This window comes from Numida meleagris, chromosome 1 (genome assembly GCF_002078875.1).
Source record: "Numida meleagris isolate 19003 breed g44 Domestic line chromosome 1, NumMel1.0, whole genome shotgun sequence".
In the NCBI taxonomy this organism is placed as follows: Eukaryota; Metazoa; Chordata; class Aves; order Galliformes; family Numididae; genus Numida; species Numida meleagris.
This window is the reverse complement of record NC_034409.1, coordinates 107094062-107115263: the sequence shown is the minus strand read 5'-3', so window position 1 is coordinate 107115263 and position 21202 is coordinate 107094062. Positions and strand designations below refer to the sequence as shown.

Here is a 21202-nt window from a genome sequence, read left to right as displayed (position 1 = left end):
AGATTAAAAAAAAAAAAAAAAAACAGCTCTCAAATCTGCTATACAGGCTGGGCTGTGTGGGCAGTGGGTAGGTTAAAAAAAAAAAAAGGTAACAGCATGTATGAGCTCTTCTTCCTTTCTCTCCATATCCATGCCTGCGTTAAGACCCCAGTGTGAGCTTTCAAAGGAATAAATAATAGACTTTGTCTGCCTGCCATAAAAATGGCACCTGTACCCAAGGGCCCTGGTGATCATACAGAATTCTGGATGTGTTTTCAAAATGAATAGGGGTGAAGTTGGAGCTATGTGTACAAAGGGTGGGACTCTTTGGGGGCTGTCTTAAAAAATGATGAATAGCTGCTCCACTGCCGTGAAGTCTGCGCTGATGCAAATAGAAGGCTGTTGCTGAAGAAACAGTGGAACCCGTGACAAAGCACCATTTATAAAGATGGAAAAGAGAAGAGCTCAGATTGCATAATCAAAGAGAAAAATGAGAAACTTTGTCCTGGAGGCAAGTGCATCAATTTCTCATTCACTCTCCTCCCTCTTCCACCACTTTTCCCATGAAACACATGCAAATCCCAACAGGCAGTAAGTTTTCCTCCAGGCATGATATACTTGTGTGGTTGTTAGGTAAGGAGTGGGTTGAAGAGAAATAGATATGAGGCGTTTCTGGCGGAAGCTTCGGAAAAGAGTGGTGTTACAGGATAATTCAATCAGCTAGAGCATTTCTATCGAAGGGACAGCTGTTGTAATCATACGCTATACACATCGCCTTCCCTCAAAGAAGCGCTCACTCGCTGAGGGGACGCAAGCCTGCCGCCAAAATGGGGGGCGGTTGCTGCGCAGGCGCACTCGATTGTCACGCGCGCTCGGCCGTTGGTCAGGCGGAGTGGCGAGGGGTTGCCCCGGCCGCGAGCGGGGCGCAGAGGGGCAGGTTCGCCTACAGGGGTTTAGGGCCAATCGTTCTCTTGTGTCAGGTTAAAGTGACTGAAATTGCACTTTTGGTCGTGTCTTTCTGGTATTCCACATGGAAAGGTGTTCCTCAGCACTGCTGTGGAATTAAATTACAGTCGCAGTTGTTTGGGATGGTGATTGTAGGGCTGTTACTGGATGGTTGTAATGAAAATGTGACAGCTTGTGGCTTCTGGCAAGGTGTAAATGTCTGCCAGCTGTGACCATAGGTTCTTAAAATATCCAGTAATTTAAAAAAAAAAGTTTATAATTCAGGAGCCCATAATCTTCTGTTTTTACAATGGAAATTTACAAAAATGTACTACAACTAAAGCTTATGTTCTTTTAAAAATTTTAGGTGAGGGTTCCTGGAAGCAAATTGAAGAACTCTGAGTTGGTATTACTATGTGAATGGGAAGAATGCTTCTGTGTAGGAAGACACGTGGAGGACTTTTGTGATCACATTGCAAAATACTTGGAAGAGTATATGTAGCCCCCTGGAAGCAGCAGGTCACTTGTGTCCCATCTGTCACACATACTACATTGCAGATTTGAAGATTACTTCTGAGTGTAGCTGATGTCAATTACATGCACTGCAGACCTTTGTAGCTTTGCTGGTGTGCAGCTGCATGAAGCACTCAGATGAGGGTTTCCACTTGCTTTTTACTTTTAATCTGATTGTCTTAATCACAGAAGGTTTTGGGTTGGAAGGGAGCTCAAAGCCCACCCAGCCTCAACCCCTGTCGTGGGCAGGGCTGCCCCCCACCAGTTCAGGCTGCCCAGGGCCCCATCCAACCTGGCCTTGAGCGCCTCCAGGGATGGGGCACCACAGCTTCTCTGGGCAGCCTGTGCCAGCACCTCACTTCCCTCTGGGGAAATAATTTCCCCGACATCTAACCTAAATCTCTCCCCTTTTAAACCGTTCACCTTTGTCCTTGCCTTAGATTTTTTTTTTTTTTTTAATAATTGTTCATAAAATGGAAAGAGACTGGAAAGGTGATGTCATGAGAACTGAGGATTTTCGTAGTGTTAGGTTCTCAGCAGGTGCAATTGTCTAACACAGATTTTGGAAATTTGTTTTTGAATGGCACAGTGCTTCCCTTTTAGGTAACTGACCTGGTGCTTAAGAATTCCAAGTTAAAAGTAGCGTGTGTACAAATCATTATAGAAAAAATGGAAACTTGATTGATTGTGTGGTGTTTGCCTTATTTGGTTACAGACACAAGTGCTGTTTTATATGACTGGTGTTGTAGTCTACATCTTTCTAATGGTACTAAGTGTACTTAAAAGGAAAACAAAAAAAAATCTAATTCTGCAGAAAATTATAGGCAGTCCCTGTGGATGTAATGGCAATAATATACTAGGCTTTTAAATGTAACTATTTTGGCTCTTGTGTATCCTGCCCTTTATTCTTAACACTATAATCAAGTGTAATTACAGGTGTAGACATTTTAATTAAAGGTGAATGAGTTTTAATTAAAAGTGAAAAATACAGAATTGAACCAACATTAACAACGTTTGTGTGACCAAATCCCAAGAGTATCTTAATATATACCTAAGAAAAATACTAACTTTTACAGCATTTTCTTGTTGAATCTATGAAGTACTGTTCTGTAATGAGTTCTTTAAGGTACAAAGCGCTCTACTGTTGCTATGATTTTGAGACTGTGCCAAATCTGTTTGCCACTGAGATTTGCAAGTTTTACCTGCCTCGTAATCAGTAGATAGAAACGATCGGTTTCTCTGCTAAGCTAACCTACGGATCATGGGGCTATTACAAATGTAAGTGCTATTAGTTTTGCCACTGTTGTGGCACAGCGTTGCAGATTTCATGGAATTTTTTGTAAAATGTTCCTCTCTTGTGTTTAGAGCAGTACTGGTGTTGGTGAAGAAATGGTGAATTTGGGGCAAAAGGACCCAGAGAGCTGATCACACATGTGAATTTCCAGTTACCACACCAAACTGAAATGCAGAGGGTCTTGGTTACGGGCATGGCACAGTGATTTGCGAGCATGTCTGCTGGGCAGCTGGAGCTGGCATCAGTTGCCAAGCACCTTGGTGGCGTTTGTTTGCAATTGGGAGAACTGCGATGTAAGTGGAACATGTTGAGATAATACTAATTTCTTTCTTCTTTCCTAATTTTACCTTAGCATTCTGTGGATTTGACTATTTGAATTTTTTGCTCAAATTTACAAATGTGCGTTTCCCACTATCCTCTTAAGTTACATATGGGAATTATTATGGTAGCCTTAATGAAAACATAAGCAAGGTATTATATAGCATCTACATCTCCAAGATTTATTTCTCTTTTTGGTGACTAAAATGATCTTTTTGACAAAGATGCAACTTTTATTGCGTTTTAAGAGCATACACACAAAACTGTAGTAAAGCCCACTGAATGATAAATTAATGAATTTGGTAGCTTATAGAGAGATCCAGAGTGCTTGTTGTTAGTCTAAAAAAAAAAAAAATGACAGAATATTAGGTGCTTCCATGGTCAATTAGAAATGTTGTTGTTTTTTTTTTCCCTGGGACAGAAATCAGACATTTGCAATAGGCTGCTCATGTAAGTCTCATGTTCAAATTTGGTCCCAAGTGATTCCAGCTAAAATGGTTTTATCTTGACCAATTGTTGGTATTCTGTATCAGAAATGATTATCCATTCCGTTTCTATAGTGCTTTTTTTTTATCATGTGAACCAAGATGATTAGCAGCTGTTAATCTCTATTTATTTTTTTTTTAGAATGTTAACATAGTGCTGCCTATATAATTTTCTTTCTCTTTCTTAGAGGTGTTCGCTCCTGATCAAAAATGGCCCCACACTGATACGACATTATAGGGAAGCACTTTCCTTGTCACTGTCAGCATCTGTAGATCCTATTATTCTATTATCTATGACTTTTTTTTATCAAAGTTGTGATAAAATTAATGACGTAAACTATGCTTTCTGATGTTATAAACAAACACTAATATGAATGAAAAAATGTCCATGCAAGAGAACATCAGACTGGTGCTGCTTTATATATGTATTGTATCCCTCACTTAGACACTGTTGAACTAAAATAAGTGTAATGTTTGAATAAATATACTGCAACAACAGAGTGAAATTATTCTTGTTTCCTGATGGTGATTATAGCTCATGCTTTGCTTTGCTAATCTTCTGTTTACTAACTCTGAAGTTATTTCTGGTTTCCTCTTAGTGTTTCAGCTTGCAGATTATTTATGGTATAGCATATATAGAGGGTGAGTGTCTGTTCATCTGTGTGTTGTTATTGAGCAGAATATCCAGAAAGATCCATTTGTCTCTTTTTGCTTTGCATTTTGTATAGCTAGACCCAAAAATGCTTTAATTTCTTTCATTATTTTTACTTTACATAGGAATGACATAAAAAGAAATCTGTGGGTGAAGTTTATAGAGAGGTGATTCTGTTCTTAGGTTGATCTGTGAGAAATTCTCTGCAATTAGCCTTTTATTCACTATTGGATTAAGCATGGAAATACCCTCATTCTTTTCTTTTTAAAGCTGTAAGCCAAAGCATTATACATACAGAGCATTATTTACGATAGCTTTTGGATGGTTTGCATACTTTGATTACAAAATGCTGTGACAAACAAATCTAATTTCCGTTATAGCTGGTAGGAACTGTATTTCTTACAGTGGTGATTTTAAGGTATTAATGCTTTTTAATGAATACCAACCAGCCTTTATTGTCACAGTGCAATGATCAATCCATACATTTAAAAAAAAATGAAGGAAAACTTCAAAGCCCTCAGGAAACTGATTTCGCTGCATCAGTAAGTACAGTCTTCTGAAAAATACACTTAAGAAAGTAAAATCTTCACGTTAATTGATTTCATGTTCTGTTTTTCATTTCTGTTAAAGGGCAGTTTTGGCTGATGGAATCCTTTAGTCCGTAGCATTTTGCTAAATAGTTTTACACTTTTTTTTTTTTAAGTTCAAACTTTGTTGTGAATTTTATTGATTGAAGGAATGTTTCCCAACTTAGTAGGCCTGCTAGACAAGACCCAGCAAGCAGGGTAGGGCACACTGAGAAAGAGGACTGTGAGGGCAGGGAAACCTGCTTACATTTCCCACCCTCCTGCAAATATGTTCCCACAGTTATGAATATAATTCTCTTTGAAAACCACCTATACAGCTTTCCCTGACTCTTTTTGTGCCTCCTACTGTGTTAGATTTCATTTCTCCAAAGGTAAAACTACCAACTCAAGCAATAGCCCTCCAAACTTATCTCCTATTTATATATAAAGAACTATTCAAGAAAATTTGGGTGAAAGATTTAAAGAGACGGTGCCAAAAAATAAAAGCAGATATAACCTCTACATGGTTACTCTAATGAGGAGTGAAGAGGCTTTCTTTCCATTATTGTTTAGGTCCATATGTTTAGTTGATTCACCATAATATGCCTGCACATTTTGATATACACAGGACCTTGGATGTCTCAGATCAGGTTTCGAGCCCTTCAGAGGAAATAAGAGCTTGCCTTCCTCAGGGAGTTATTGTGAAATAGATTGGAGTAGGAATTAAAAATGCAGCAGTTTGCTTGCATCAATCCCTTGTGTGAATGCTCTGTTCTGCACAAAGGGTGCTTTTAAAAGCTTAGTTTAATAGACTCTCCTAAGATTAGGATGATTACAAGGATAATAAATAGTTTTCTTAATTTATGTAGTCATCTTGGAAAGATAAAACTGTTTAGATTTGAATCAACTACACATTATCTGCAGTGGCAGTATCAGCCTAAGGAATTTCATTTGTTTCCCATTTTCTCTGCCCAGTGTTTAAAGCCAGATCAATTCTGATGAAACAGATTCTCTTTAAAGCCAGATCCATTCCTTGTCCCAGTTCAGTGTGTTGCTTTAAAAAAAACTGGGCTAGTGCAGCAGAGGTTAAGGGGCTAAATTAGTAGGAAATTAGAGAGTTACTTTAAATTGCCACTGATGACAGCATGCAGTTGACCGACACCCTATGTAACTGGAAGAAGGTGCAGTACCCAGCATACTTTCACTACAGCTGTGGATTTTTGGGGAGTGAGGCAGAGGCTATTTAAGGCTTAGTCCCCCTTGTCATGTAACTACTGCCTGGTGAAGTGCTGTGTCTCTAGCATCTAACGCAGTCTAATAATTGTGTGGCCTTCCTCTTTCTGTTGCTCTCATAGCTTTCTGGTGAGCAGGAGCAGGCAGAAGTGAAGGAAGGGGAGAAGATGAAAATAAACCAAAGAAAGAAGTGTCTAAACATGTTCTCCCCAAAGAATGGGTAGCATTCCCTCAATTAGTCTAGACAGACTTCAGCTACTGGATGGTAGGTCCAAATTCAGGGCCTGGTTTGTGTGGGATATTGCAGAATGTTCTACATTTTTGTAATTGATGTAATTTTCTTGGGATTGGGGTGAGTTAATTAAATGTTACTGGAATATATACTGGTGTCTCTTTGGTTTCTGAAAACACTTAATGCTGTGCTCCTGTCAGTTGATTTCCTGCCAAAACTCTCTTGCTTTCTCAACGCTTCCTGTTGTTGTTTTTTTAGGTTATTTTCAATAACCCAGAGTGATTCTATCAACATGTTGTTCATCATGCTTATGCTACTGAGGAAAAAACTGTTAGAGTTCAGAAGAAAGCTGTTTATTATCACTGGAAAGGCAGTTCATTTAAAAAATATATTTAATTTTGAAAAAACTTTATCTGTAGCATTTATCGTTAACTTAGTAGTAAATATTACAGAGGAACTTGTGAGATCTTCAGATATTTTTTCAGCTACCTTAAATAGTTGTGGAAACACTTTTGTTACATAGAATCTATGGTTTAAGTAGAATAGTTCATCACCCATGGGACTGAAAGCTGCCAGTTAGTTGAAGTTGAGAAGGGCCATCACTGAAGAAGGCTGGGTTTCTCCATAATTGATCCTGTGAGTCTTGGTTTGTACCATTCAAACAGACTTTTCATTTGTATCCTACCAGTAAGGACCATGAATATTTCCCTCACGTTAATCTTTGATGGTGAGCTTACTCACTGCTTTCCATCATCTCTTTCCTTTAAATCAAGAGAAGCACACCTGTTGCCATTCTAGTTTTTCTCAACACTGTGGTGAGAGAGTATTTTTATTATGTTGTCTGTGTTGCTAGCTACCTCTTGTGTTAAAATTACTGTCGTGGCTTCAAAGCTGATGTCCTGCCCTTGGCTCTGTTGTAGAAGCTGCATTCCGTTGACAGTCTTTCATAGCAGATGCTTTTATTGTTTGAGTAAGTCCTGAAGTATGGACTGCGATTTGATGTACGTGCCATTCATTCAGATCTATGAGGTGAGCAGAACCTCTCAAGAAGACTTCGTGCTGAAGAATAATGAGACAATTTGTTGGACTCTGGTCCTGGAACAGATTTCATTCTGTATTTGCTTTAAACTGGACTGTTTGCTGTGTGTTGTAATGTGTGTCAACAAAGTCCAGATCTGATTGGAATCCTCTTTGTGATCCCCCCAGATGTAAGTATTTTCAATTTATAGGTTAAAGTTACATTTTGAATTAAGCATTCATTGCAATGATGGCAAAATCCAGTCAGTGGATGTAAGGCAACATCAGTTTGTTTCCTTTCTATACTGAGATCAACTGACAACAGATGCAATTTTTTAGCAGGGGAACTCACTCTAGTAGCCTGATAAGCAACCTATCCTTGAGTTTGACTCACTTGATTACCATTTTCATGCATTATCCACAAAAGAATATTTCATGTTTTCTCACTTCTCGTTCCTCAATTTGAATTTAGTCTCTTGCTCTCAAGTCTCTGTGTCCAGGCTATTATTTCACCTCCCTAAAAAAGCAGTTTTCTGCATGGCTGTTGTCTTTGCTAGGTTGATGAGAGTCTTGTGGCTGCTTCTCCTTATGTGATGTGGTAGGGTATTCCTTCACATCTATCGGAAGTTTTCTGCTGAAAGTACTTCTTGAGCTTCATTTATACTAACACATCAACCTGCTAAGCCCATGTCACACGTCAACAGCCAGCATTGTAGGATTATGCTGGTCTATGTCCAGACCGATCCTGAATTCAAGAGATCTGAGGATATAGCTTTTTATAGACAAGGATTGTTTAGTGGATAGCTGATTGCTTATGGTTAACCACTATGTAAATGTGTATGTAAAGATAGAAAATGTGGAGATAAAAAAAAAAAAAAAAGAGGTCAGTAAGCAGAGTTCTTTGACATATATTCACTACCCTATCTTATTCTCCTGTTTCTCTGATGGAGAAGTACCAGAAATAGTAATGAATTTTATTGTTCTACTATATCTGGGTGGAGTAAAAAACTTTGACACATGAGAGTGAAAAGTATAAAGCATGCCCTTTGCAAATTCACAACTAAAATTTTCATAAGAAGGAAACACAGACAACATATCTAACATATCTTGAAGTCAATTCTGAATACTGACAAGTAATAGGACGTTGGCACAGATAGTTGCGAGGTTAAGTGTCACATGATGTTTCTAACACTCCGATCTTATTTTCCAGGAAAGGCTTTACTTTGGGTTTCTAAAAAAGTAACAGTAAAGCATAAATATGTAATAACTTTTGTTATCTCTGTGTAATAAACAGTATGGTACTCTTGTGCAGCTATTTTGTTTGTTTCTGTTAGACTGCTTAGGAATATTTAAAAGGAAACACAAGCTATGGGATCTCTTACAAACTCACATGCAAGAAAAAGTTGTAGCATGTCCTACATTTTTGGAGATTATTGAAGTGAGAACCTCCACTAGAGCTAGGCTTGGGATTACAAAATCTCTGCAAGCAATCCCAATAGGCTTTTAACTACTTTCAGATCAAAAGATATCTTTTTCTCTTCAGCTTTCCTTTTTTTTCAGCAAGTATTTTCTTCACCAGAACACTCACTACCTCTATCAGCTGTCTATTGATTGGCATACTTTGCTGTGTGCTAATGAGAAAGGGAGAGGTAGCTGTTTTTTTTTTTTTCTGATTTTAAATACTTGGAATACGTTTAGAAATTGTGGGTACTTTGATGATGGAAAGTAAAAGTACTCTAGGCAATTGAAGAAGAATTGACTCACATTTCAAGCTGTTAGTATTTTGAACAGATTGTTATCTGTTTGAAAATGAAATTAAGCTACTGGCAAACAATCCTTTTCATTAAGCCTCAACTAAGTTTTCTTCTGAAAAATATTGATAATGAGTCTCGGTGTGGTATTAGTTTATTCACCAAACTGACAGCTATAGGTTATTAATTAATATACCTTTTGTAAGGTATTTGTATTGCCACTAAACGATTTCTACATGTTTAAATTCAGAGCAAATATTTGTTTGCCAGAACTGTCACAAGCATTTTGCCAATGACAGGCTGCTACGTGATCACATGAGGGAACATGGTAAGTGAGAGCTTTTTAAAAAAAATCATGGTTTTCTCAAGGTTACCTTATACAGAAGAGCTTTTGATAAACTACAGTTACTAAGGTATTGTTATATCAAGTAAGAAAATTAATAGACAGAACTAGGGCAACTGAGTTACAAACAATGGAAAGTAAGAATTTGCTAGTCCCTCTGAAGCATAGGAACTCCCTTCTCCATGCCTTCTGATTAAGAAGCTTAAGGGGCTTTTCAATGTGGGCTTTTCTGTTTTGCAGTAGCTCCCTGAGCAGATGCTTATTCTTCATTTGCATCTTTGGTTACTTGCTTTCATGACTGGCAGAATGGTTGAAGCCAAAGCAGTGTCTTTGCTTGGGCTGCAACTCTGCTCACTTTGCAGCACATAATCAGCTTCACTCAAATGGAACAGTCCTTCACTGACCTAACCACAATCTCCCCGAGGTCCCCAAATTACTCTCACAAGTTATACTACAACACCTATGACTTGCTGGGAAAGAATCCTCCAGCATCTAAGCACAAGGAAACATGTGATATTGCTCTTGGACATACAGGAAATGCAGAAGCCGAAAGGTGGGTGGGTCTTTGCTTTGGAACAGGAATATTTGAACCATGTAGACAGACCTGGGTACCAGTTATTTAGGTTGTATAAACATACAAATAGCTTTGTGCAGACTTGTTCAGTCGCAGTAGATTCTACTTTCTAGCTGTGTTCGTAAAGAAAACATAGTTTTTCACTGTCTGCAAATCAACGCATTGATGTTTAACAACTATGCATTTAATTTGGTGCTTACTGTGAGCTACCAGGACTAAGCATGTTTGTATTTAAATGCTTTTATACTTGACGTGCATCTGATATAAAATATCTTAATTTTTATATTCTATGTTCTAAAATAGAGTGATTTTTCTTTATCATACTAGTTTTATTCCTTTGGATAGAAATTGGAAATAAATACTTTTTATTATTTTTTACTAGCTAATGAAGCAGTTGAAATACGCTGAGTTTTTAAAAAAATTAAAGCATAACATTTTAAAATAGAGTTGATATAGAAAATAAAGCGCGTGATTAATAGAACTGTTTGTTTCTGGTCCCTCTGGCTATATCTAAACCTTTGTGAACTGTGCAAGGAGCCTGGCTGGCCTCGTTCCCTGGTAACTCAGACTGCGTTCTGCTTGCACAGCCAGGGAAAATCACAGGGTTGCTAGACCTAGGAAGAAGGGTGAGGTGTTACTGTGTCATGTCCCAGTAAGCCACTGTGAACCAGCTACAACGTGAACTTGGCTGAGGAAGCTGTGAAGTAATTCTCGATCCAGCTGCTTAGGCACAACCTAAATCCCTTCAGACATTAGAGCCAGTTACTTTCCCAGTTCATGATTCAGCTTTCTTTACAAATTCCGGCAGCATACATATGCCAGTGCAGATTGCCAGTGCAGACATGACATTTTCAGATTCTTACACCAGCATATTTCATAATAGCTTTCTGGTAATAGATAATTATTGAAATTTCCTTTAAAAGGCTTTGCCTACCTATAAGAAATTAGTGTGAAATAAGTTGTTATGCGAATGCAAGTGCTGCAGGTATTCCGAAATTGCTCCCTACATGGAAACATTTACATGCCAGACAACTAGGTAAACTGTTGGATACTCCCATTTCAAGAGATTGTTGAACATCACTGGTTCAGTTTTAAATACTAAGTTATTCCAGACTAATTTTACAAAAGAAGCTACTTATATTAGGAAGGAAAAAAAAAATCATTTTTCCAATTTTAAGACAAACGATGAGGAAAAGTGTCTATGCAAGGAATAATTCCAGAGTAGTTAGAACAAGTACTTCATTTTTTACATGACCACTTCAACTGCATGTTTTTCACTCGCCACCTGGTAAGCACTGATCTGATTATAAAATAAGGCAATGTTTCAGGGTCTTACATATAACAGATTTTATCTAAATCCCAAACTTCTTTGCTGAGACTCTTCCTACTACATTCATCAGGTTGCTGATTCACTTGCAGCAAAGCAAGCACTTGTTCAGCTTAAGATGTTACAGTTCTGCCTGCCAACCTGCCAGAGGTTCTCCCCTGTTCCAGAGTCAGCAGAGCCAACCTGTGCCTCAGCCAGTGCAGTTCAAAGTCTGTCAGCTTAGCAACCACCTACCATTATTACGCCTTAAGCAAAAATATCCGAATGTGAAATGGGGAGGCGGAGGACAGACATACTCCTTCTGCCACCTTCTGAAAGAGTGGTAATACCTTAAACATTAAAAGTAGATTTGCCAGTGCTTGTCTGTCAGAAGGCCTGCAGACAACACGCACCTTTTAGGAATTCTCCCAAAGTGCTAAAGGCAAGACTATAATCATCCTTTTGTTAGAGCCTAGAGAGTGAAATGCGATCCTCTACGTCTTTTTCCCTTACCTTTTTGGAAAGTAACTTGAAACATCATCAGATTATACATGCATATAAAAGATTATAAGACTGACTGTTATTTGACTACTCTCTTTACTGTATTTGCATTCAAATTTTACCTCATTTCTTTCTGTGTACGTTTGATTCCCAATTTACTATAATGTTATTTTTAATATGAGCTTTTATTTTATTTTATTTTTTTGTCATATGGACAGAGTATCCTGATGAAGTTGTGTTGCAGAACTGAAAGTATCTTTCTTTCTGCAGTTAACTCTGTTGCATGTCCAATTCGTAATACGGTATGCACAAGTGCCTTCTCACTGGAAACACACATCAGATTCTGAGACTGTAATGAAAATCCTTTCCATTGTCAGCTCTGTGACAGCAGGTAAGAAAATGTAAGGCTTGTAGCTATATGAACAGAACCCTGAGTTAGCGTCTTAGATAGGAGTTAATAAAGATAAGGAAACTTTTCAACTGCTAAAATAGTCAGCTGTTCCATTAAGAAATCTAATAGATTTATCTGCTGTTCATCTGCCTTCATATGCTGAAATGCTGTAGTTCATGAATTTCTAGTGAAGTAGGATTGATGTGTTAAAAGTGACTTTTCTTGGCAAAACTTTGTGTACTATAAAATGCTCATCAGGACAATTTGAGATGTGCAGCAGTAGTGCCTGAAACTGTGGGTTTTGCCATTCCAAATGATTGTTGTCCGTTTGTTCAGAGTTTCAATCTTCTCTTTGGAATGATTTTTCTGCCACAGGTTCACTATAACATCTAAAGTCTTGGTTGCTGATTTTTCTATGATGGCATCTTTTCTGCTTTCACAGTATGATGTCAAAGAGCAGAGAAATTAAAACCAAGCAGACAAAAAAGTAGCATTGTGATGTGATAGACCAGATTGCACGTGTAAGCATATGTGTAACTTTTTATGTATAACCTTTGCCAGAGAAAATGAGAGGTCTAGTCTTTGTATGCTGAGAGTGGGATAAAGTGAACACATATTTAAGTACTTTTGTGTTCACATCATAGGTGAACAGAAGGAAATAATCTGAATTTCTAGCCCCAAAATAATGAAACAACTGCTAGATAATGGATGAGAATTTTCTGTGTGAACAGAAAAAGAAGATGATGCCATTCAACATGGTTGTGAAAAAATCTCCTAGATCCAGGCAAGGTATGGATGTGTGGGAAGAAAGAGGGAATGGAAAATGAAATAGAAAGCACATCAAAGAGGTGTCTGTATTATCCCCTTTTCGCAGGTGGAAAAACTGAGTTAGAGAACAGAAATGATTTACACATATTCCGCTTTCACTTGTCATTTTCAGAGCCAAAAATTACCACCTCCCAGTCCTAAACATTAACCGCAAGACTACTTCTCTGTACTATCCTATCTGTTATTTGTTTTACCTTGTTTTGAGTTTTAAGAATGCCTGTGATCTGCATAAACATGTTGAAACACACAGTGATTCAGATGCCTACAGCTGTGATGTTGAAGGATGTGGTTTTACTTCATGGACTTTACGAACTCTGAGACAGCACTACAAGAGAGCACATGTGGTGAGTATATTAAATAGCAGAATAAAATATATTGCTATAAATGATCCTTAATCTTCACATTTGCATGTGTTTGGTTTCATATGAATGAAAGAAATCTTTCATTTTTCCATCAAATCAGGTAATTGTTTGCACATATTTCTAGGACTTTTGCAAGCCTTACGCAAATACCTGATTCATCCTTACCTATAAATATATATATATTTTTAAGAACATGCCAATCCTAATCTGAAACTCAAAACACTGGATTAACATCCAATATTACCTCCCTCCTCATGTTAGTACTTTACCCTTAGACCCAGTATGTAACCTGAAAATAGAGAAACTATCAAGTGTGTAAAGGTTACATCACTTTTAGTCAGGTGAGTCTAATTAAAAATAAAAATAGAGCTTTACATTAAAAATACAGCTTTAGCTGTAATAGTTTGCGCACACTTCTTGGCTGTTTGTACTCTCCAAGTTATGATCAATGCTATTTTGTAAACTGAATATATTTTAGTGGAAGCTATTTGTCACGCTGGTATTGAAGATATATCTTCAGTGCTGAAGGCCATGCAAAAATTTACATGTTCGCTGGGGTTCCTTAATCAGATAAGTTTGCCTAAAAAATGTACATTTTAAACTTTTTAGGAAGCTAACTTCAAAAAGGTTTTTTAACTAGATAGTGTGGTTTTCCCCCTTTCAACAAAGGATTAAATGACTCCAACAGTGTTTCTTTCCAAGAGTAATGGTATTCTGAAATATAAGTGCCACATCTCTCAGAAATACTTCTCCTGGAGTTATACACTGACCCTACATCTCTGAAAAGCACATAAACTCAGCAGTCATTCTCGTTTCAGGTATGTTACCAACTGATTCTTGTTCAGATCACAAAGTAACTCTTATTTTTTTCTTTTTAGGTTTTGTATAAGAGATTCAGATATTGAATTAAAGGCTGTCATAAGCTTGGTCTGCCTTTAGGCAGCCTGTGAAACGTTGTGAAACAATTCACTTCTTAGATTTTGCTGTCATTATGGAAATCCTAGTGTAAAGATGGCTTAAGTCTTCTTGTTTTTATAGCTTTTACTACTGGGAAATTCTTGCAATTCTATTGTTGAAAGAACATTTATTGACCTTTTTGTTCTATCTATTGAGGAAAGAAGCTGTGCATAAATATATCAACAGCTTCTATAGTACAAACAAGCTGTACTTTCCATTTTGGCACAAGAAAATTCAGCAAACAAAATGTAACTACAAATAGGTGTCTCTTATTTTCTGTTCAGTTGTGTATTTGATGAGGACTACTGATTGGAACCCTGCTGCAGTCAGTTCTCTTTACATTGAGTATTTTTGGTTTCAATACAGTATAATAAATAGCAGTCTGATTCATCTTTTAATTGCTGACATTTTCAATTTTGGCAATCTAATGAGAGGTTATTCTTATTTTCCTTCATAAATACTATGTCTGTAACTTGTATTTTCAGAATATTCTATTCTCTGTTCCCTTAGATATAACAAAGATGGTGAGGGTCACATGAGTTTAAATTTAGCAGTACATAATGCAGTCCCAGGTTTAGGTCAGGCTTCTGATAACAAGTAAGTCCTCGGTTAAAGATGTTCATAGAGTTGAACCTAGGATTTATGTACCATTTGCTGTAACTGAAATTTTGTAGTTACTGGTTGGCTGCTGCGGGTACAATACGAGAAAGCAACTTAATGATACTGGCAGTGTAGCTAAAAGTGCCTAACTGTATTTCCATCAATCATTCCACATAGCCACTGTTGTTCTGAACTGCCAGGAAAAGCACTTGGCAAATTATTCATTTGATTATTGTATAAAAGGCATAGACAAAAAGACAGCTCTCTTTCGTCAAAGTAAAATTGAAATGCGGTGTTCAAAACCTTTTTTACAAGAAATGAATGAGCTCTCCAAGTTACAACTGTAAGACATGTACACATGAGGAAGTAGCATTCAGTCACCTGCAAGTGTATTAGTTACTACAAGCCAGCGTCCCTTGAAGAGCCAGAGGTAATTTCTGGGAGTGGATTGCTCTGCTGCCTGGAAACAGGAACTTTCATGGCAAGACCCTTCAAAACATGGTGGATGGTGGTGTGATTACCATGGCTTACTGAATGCTCGTTTCCTTACCTGAACAAACCTGCACCTGGGTGAGATCCCAGCCAACAAGAACAGAGTATCAAACAGACTGGAAATAGTTTGAAAGAACAAAAATCAAGAAGTGAGTTTGCCATGTAACTACAAAGCAGCCAAGGATTCTGGGACAGTTTTATCTGGGAGGATTTGCACCGTGCATCTTCCATAGAAAACTCTCTCTGCTGAACTGACCCCTAACTGCCCTCACCTGTTGCATGTGAGGACTATGAGGACAGGCTAGGCCCGTGTGCTGGGCTGGAGGAAGGGACGATGACTCCTTCCATCTCAACCACACAGCTGGAAGAGCACAGGCTCCCACGTAGGCTGGTCGGAGGGGGTGAGGTGGTGGTGTCAGAATAGGACTTGTTACACTCGTACACGAACTGTTCCTTCTACTTCCTCATGCTCTGAGGGAGCTGGGTGCAGTTCCTGCTGCACTCGCTGTCCCAAAGTGTGGAGGGAGAGCCAGCAGAAGGCTCTATGCCATTGGTGACATTCCCACTATGAATGGGAGAGGGGCTGCCTGTAGGAGAGAGCCTGAAGTCATGTCTCTGACAGCGTGTGCCCGTGTTCAGAGAGCAGTGCTCATTGCTGCTTCAGTCTAACAACCTAGAGCAAGCTGTCTGCAACGTTAGGCCATCTCGGCAAGAGAACGAAAAGCAATGTAAGGTCCCTGTCACCAATACAGGCAGATTGAAAATGGTGGCAGTAAAAATTTCCTCCCACAGCCATCTACCTTGTTACCACCTGGAAAGATTCTGCTCTGCAAGCAGCTGAGATCTTCGTGCTCGCCTTTTAGTATTATTAAATATGCCTGGCTGTAATTTGTGGCAATTCAGCTGATGCTTCAAGAGCAGTTGAGCCATTTTTGCGGAGGGGGCAGGCCAGACAGATGTGGGTGGTAACCTGATTTTAATCTGCCTTTGTGCATGAATCAGAGACCCAACATTTTTAATTCTCTACAATACAGGTAAAACTGACTCACTTGTCTCTGGGCAATGAATAGGCACCACTGTAGCCTCTGGGATTTCCCCTGCTAAATATCAAAGGTCTGCAACAAACAACAGAGGTGTTAATGCTTCCCAAAGAAAGAGCCCTTTATAATGGAAAGTATTAGTCAACCAAAATGCAGATCTTTTATAATAGTTTACCAAAAGCCTCTAATCCTTTATCCAACAATTCGCTCCTTTGGGCAGTTGCCTATGCCTGCCTGATTTGGAGTTTGCTGCGTTGCAGGTATCAGGGCTAATTTACACAAAGCCCATTCAGGACCAGGGCTTTCCCATGACAGGTTTAAACACGCATGCTTTTGAGCTGTGGAACCACACTTGAAGGGCAGGACATAGGTGAGCCTATCAAACGTATTTTGGAAGACAAAATCAACGGTGGGGTCAGACACAGAAGGGTGATCATTTATTAATGGGAACTTATTTTGAAAATCATCTCTTAAAGCAATTGTTCTCGCGCTGCTTAGTGGCACAGTAGAGCCTTATCCTACTGCTGCTTAGGTACCTGTTCCACTTCATTATTACTCAGCGTTCGCACTCACACAAGGGCCTTGGGAAGCTAAAAAGTGAAACCTTCTCTGTCATCTAATGTAGAGTTCTGAAGTTACTCTCATCCGCACGAGTGCTGTTTCCAGCAGAGCCCATAGAGGGTGCCCGCGGGCTGGGTGCTCCGAACCGCCCCGCAGGTGGCATGGGCTGCGAGTTGGGCAGAGCTCTGCCTTGAATGCGTATTAATTCCGTGCTTCCCAGTAGATAGCTCTGTGAGAAGCAAGGAATTTGCGGGACCCAGCTTGAAAAGCAACTCCTTCCCGTGCACATCAGGCCATGAGGTGGACATGAGTCATGTGGGACTCGTTCTCGTGGAGCCAGAACATCAGATAAGGCAAATTGGCACGGGTCTGCCGGAATCCGGAGAGCAGCGCAACGCGTCGCTGCGGGTCTGGCACGGGACCATTGTGGATATCAGTGGGAGCAGACTGGCTCTAGCTTTGCAGAGGGAGAAGGAGCCAGCTTGCCTGGCTGACAAAGAAACCCTTTGATGATGACCTAGGAGATGGTGCCCTGCAGCGCAGCTAGCAGTGGGGAAAAATGTACCTGGAAAATGGTGGTGTCTGCCAAGAGGCAGAGCAAGACTCAGCTTGAGGAAGTCATGCAGAACACCTTTTTTGTTCTCCAAGGTTTCAGAATGAAGATGTAAAACGAGGTATTCTTAACACCACAGAAATAACTCTATTATTCATTGCTTGCGCTAATGGGATCTTTTTTTTTTTAATAATTTGCATTGTGTTCTGTCACTTTTACAAGCCCTCTGCTGCTATAAACAGACTTGCTAATGAGATATACATACAATTGATGTCGTTTAATCCTTCACATTTAAGTGCCTGAATTCAGGGCTTTGTCTTATCCTTACCAAGGAACAATGTTAACAAAAATAGTTTAACAGTTCCTAAGAAAGCAGTTATGAGAAGCGTAGTATTCTTCCTTGCAAAAAATCCTCCAATTTGGATCATTCACCATTTTGCACTTGCTTTAAAGTGTAACATTTCGAAGAGGAGTATTTGCCCCAGTCTGTTTTTTTGGCATGTACTTTCATATTACTAGGACATGTCAACAGCACTTTGCAAAGCTTCCCTAAAGCCCTGAAACCATAATATTCTTACTAGATCACATGAAATACAGCGTGCGTTCTGTTACGGTCTGCCACTGTTCTTGAAGTGAGCAGTTGCGCTGTATGAGATCAGCAAGGAATTCCATATGCTGAGTTCACCACTGCATCTGCTGCCATGTGTAACCGTGCCCCTTTCACCACCTTCTTCAGAGGCGATTTCCTTCCTACTCACCCCCCCGTCTGTTGACATCAGTGAGCTTGTGGTAAGTCAGGCCAGCTTAAAGTCTATCTGCACACTAAGCAAGGGAGTGGTGGTTTGGCTTTCTGTTGTGTTGTTGTTTTTTTTTTCTTTTTTAAGTGATATCCTTAAGCTGATTCAGTTACTCTTCAACCATGAGAGCACCAGTGCCAATACAAAAGAGGGGATGGCAAACTTCCTTCAGCAAGATGCCATTTCAGATTGGTTTAAGCCAACTACAGCTCTGCACTGCTTTCATATAAAAACGTTACGCCACAGCTTAGAGGTTTGCAGCCTGGATGAAGGGATGGATTTTTTATTTTATCTTTTGGAAAGTTACAAATCAGTGTTCCTTTGTATCAGCTTTAAAGCTGTTACATAGTTGAAATCTGCTATCCCTTCATGGACAACAGGAGAAAAACTTCTTGTCTCTAACGGGGGAAAAGACGCCCCACAACCTACTGAAGCTTTGGCCTGGTTTACTGCGTATACGTCAAGCAAAGCTTTAGAAGGATATCCTCACAAAATGAAAAGGCTTAAGCCCCGTTCTCTGATAGGATCAAGGAACGCTGCAAGGCTGTGAAACAAAGTAGGAAGAGGGTTTTCTTCATGATGCCTGTGCTAATGCACAGGAGAGGAAGACACAGACAGGGCTGGTTACCTTGCCATGAAAAAATCCATTAGGCTGGTGTCACATGATTTGTTCTCAATAAACCCAGTACTGACTGCTCTTATGTCACCTCGGCTATCTGCTAGCATAATTTATCTGTTTATTTTTAATTGGGGAACAGACAGCTCTGGAATTCCCTTGCCATCTTCTTCTTCCTCTTAAAGAAAAGCTCTTCTGGTGCCCTTTTCCAGCCTCCCTACACTTCACAAACCAAAACCTCCGAGGCTGAGCAGCCATTCTCTAGGCAACATAAATGTTAATTTTATTCAGGCCTGACCTTCATGAAAGCACTTGAGCAATATGAATTCTCTTAGAACAGCTCTTTTCATGGTTGCTCGTGAGCTCTCCTTCACTGCTGCTGTGTGCTGAATTAGTTCCACAGTCACTGTGCAGACAGAAGGTGTACAATCAATTTCTTGCTTAAAATCAACTGCAAGCTAATTGCAAGTTGGGTTTTGTCTAGTTTATTTTATTTGACAGTTTTTGCCATCTCACCAATGAAATGGGTGTTTGAATTGTAATGTATCATTTAGTGGAATGAAATATTTGGTGCATTGCTGGGAACTAAGTCATGGTAACTGCTTCAGTTTAAGCAGAGCTCCCTGGGAGCACAGACATCTCTCCACACGGATCCAGCTGTAGCTGAACCCAAATCAAAAGAAAGAGGAAGTTAGGATGGCAGGCAGGAGGAAGAGGAGGCCAGACAGAGGGACTAAGGACTTGTCTCTACACAGTTATTTCTTGATTGTGATTTATGTACATATAGATGCTCTCATTTAGAGTAAGCGAGTGTTTAGTTTAATCCAGAGTAAATTAAACAGGAAGTAGTTCATGTGGAATAAAGCCCTGAGAACAGACTTGATGTCTCTTGACTTGAAAATAATTAAACGTTTCTACAAATTCTTTCTAAATGGAGCTTTGCAAAGACAACAGAGTGACTACTGCTATTATCCCAGCTTTAAAACATATTGTCCTCCATCTGTTGCCTAACTTGCCAGATTAAACAATCACACGCTGACTGCCTAGAACAATAAAGTTGAGTCTGATATTCACCATAACAAACAATCACAAGCTTTATTAACCTTTAGACATGTGATAGGCGTGAAGGTCACGATGCAGATAGCAATAGCCTCTTTACGATTATGCTGCTTACCAAAGGTTGCAGACTCCTTCCTCACAGCTGCAGTATCTCAGCAACAGATTAAGAGTGATTATGCCTCGGTCCAAGTCATGGAGTACCTGGGCTGCATCCAAAGAAGCATGGCCAGCAGGGCAAGGGAGGTGATCCTGCCCCTCTGCTCTGCACTGGTGAGACCTCACCTGGAGTACTGCGACCAGATGGGGAGTCCTCAGTACAGGAGAGACATGGACCTGCTGGAGCACGTCCAGAGGAGGGCCACAAAAATGATTCAAGGGATGGAACAGCTCCTCTACAGGGACAGGCTGAGAGAACTGGGGCTGTTCAGCTTGGAGAAGAGAAGGCTCTGGGGAGAGCTGACAGTGGCTTTTCAGTATCTAAAGGGGGGCTGTAAGAAAGAAGAGCACAGACACTTCAGCAGGGTCTACTGTGATAGGACAAGGGGAAATGGTTTCAAACTGAAAGAGGGGAAATTTAGATTGGATAAAATGAAGAGGTTTTTTACAAGGAAGGTGGTTAGGCACTGGCACAGGTTGCCCAGAGAGGTGGTGGATGCCCCATCTGTGGAAACACTCAAGGTCAGGATGCATGGGGCCCTGAGCAACCTGATGTAGCTGTAGGTGTTCCTGTTCATAGCAGGGGAGTTGGACCAGATGGCCTTTTAGGGGTCTCTCCCAACTCAGATGAGTCTATGATTCTAGATCCACAAAAGGATTCAGGCACTGAAATCTGCAACTGAACTAATCAAAGCCCCTCAACCCAAGGGCAGGTAAAAGCCATAGATGTGTCAGTGCTTGGCAGTACAGTTTCCCAGAAAACTGTAAACAAAAAACCTTGCTTCCAAGGACACTCAGACAGACCCCAGGCTCTGCAGCACGGAGCAGGTGGGACTGCGTCTCCCAGTCTGAAGCAGGATGTGTGGATGCACTCTTTGGCTGCAGCCCAGGTGAGGCTCTCAGAATAGGCCCCATTTACGGGAAAAGCCAAGAATGGAGTCATTGATGTTTCCGTTCTCGGAGCAGTGGGCACGGCCCCAAGCTGCCACAGTTCAAGGAGCACTTGGACGTTGCTCACAGTCATAGGGTTTGACCCGTGCGGAGCCTGGAGTTAGACTCGACGATCCTTGTAGGTCCCTTC

The 21202-nt window shown here is 39.9% G+C and overlaps 1 long non-coding RNA gene across 3 annotated transcripts; it reads left to right on the top strand.

Annotated features, from left to right (window-relative positions):
- LOC110403213 lies at window positions 845-20226 on the top strand. 3 transcript variants are annotated; one of them, XR_002441562.1, is made up of 7 exons: window positions 845-916; window positions 1292-2715; window positions 2803-3024; window positions 11980-12100; window positions 12745-12889; window positions 13134-13272; window positions 14169-20226. It is a non-coding gene; the product is annotated as an uncharacterized LOC110403213 (long non-coding RNA). The 3 variants fall into 3 exon arrangements; XR_002441564.1 differs by having other exon boundaries at window positions 876-959; XR_002441563.1 differs by lacking the exon at window positions 845-916 and having other exon boundaries at window positions 1332-1443.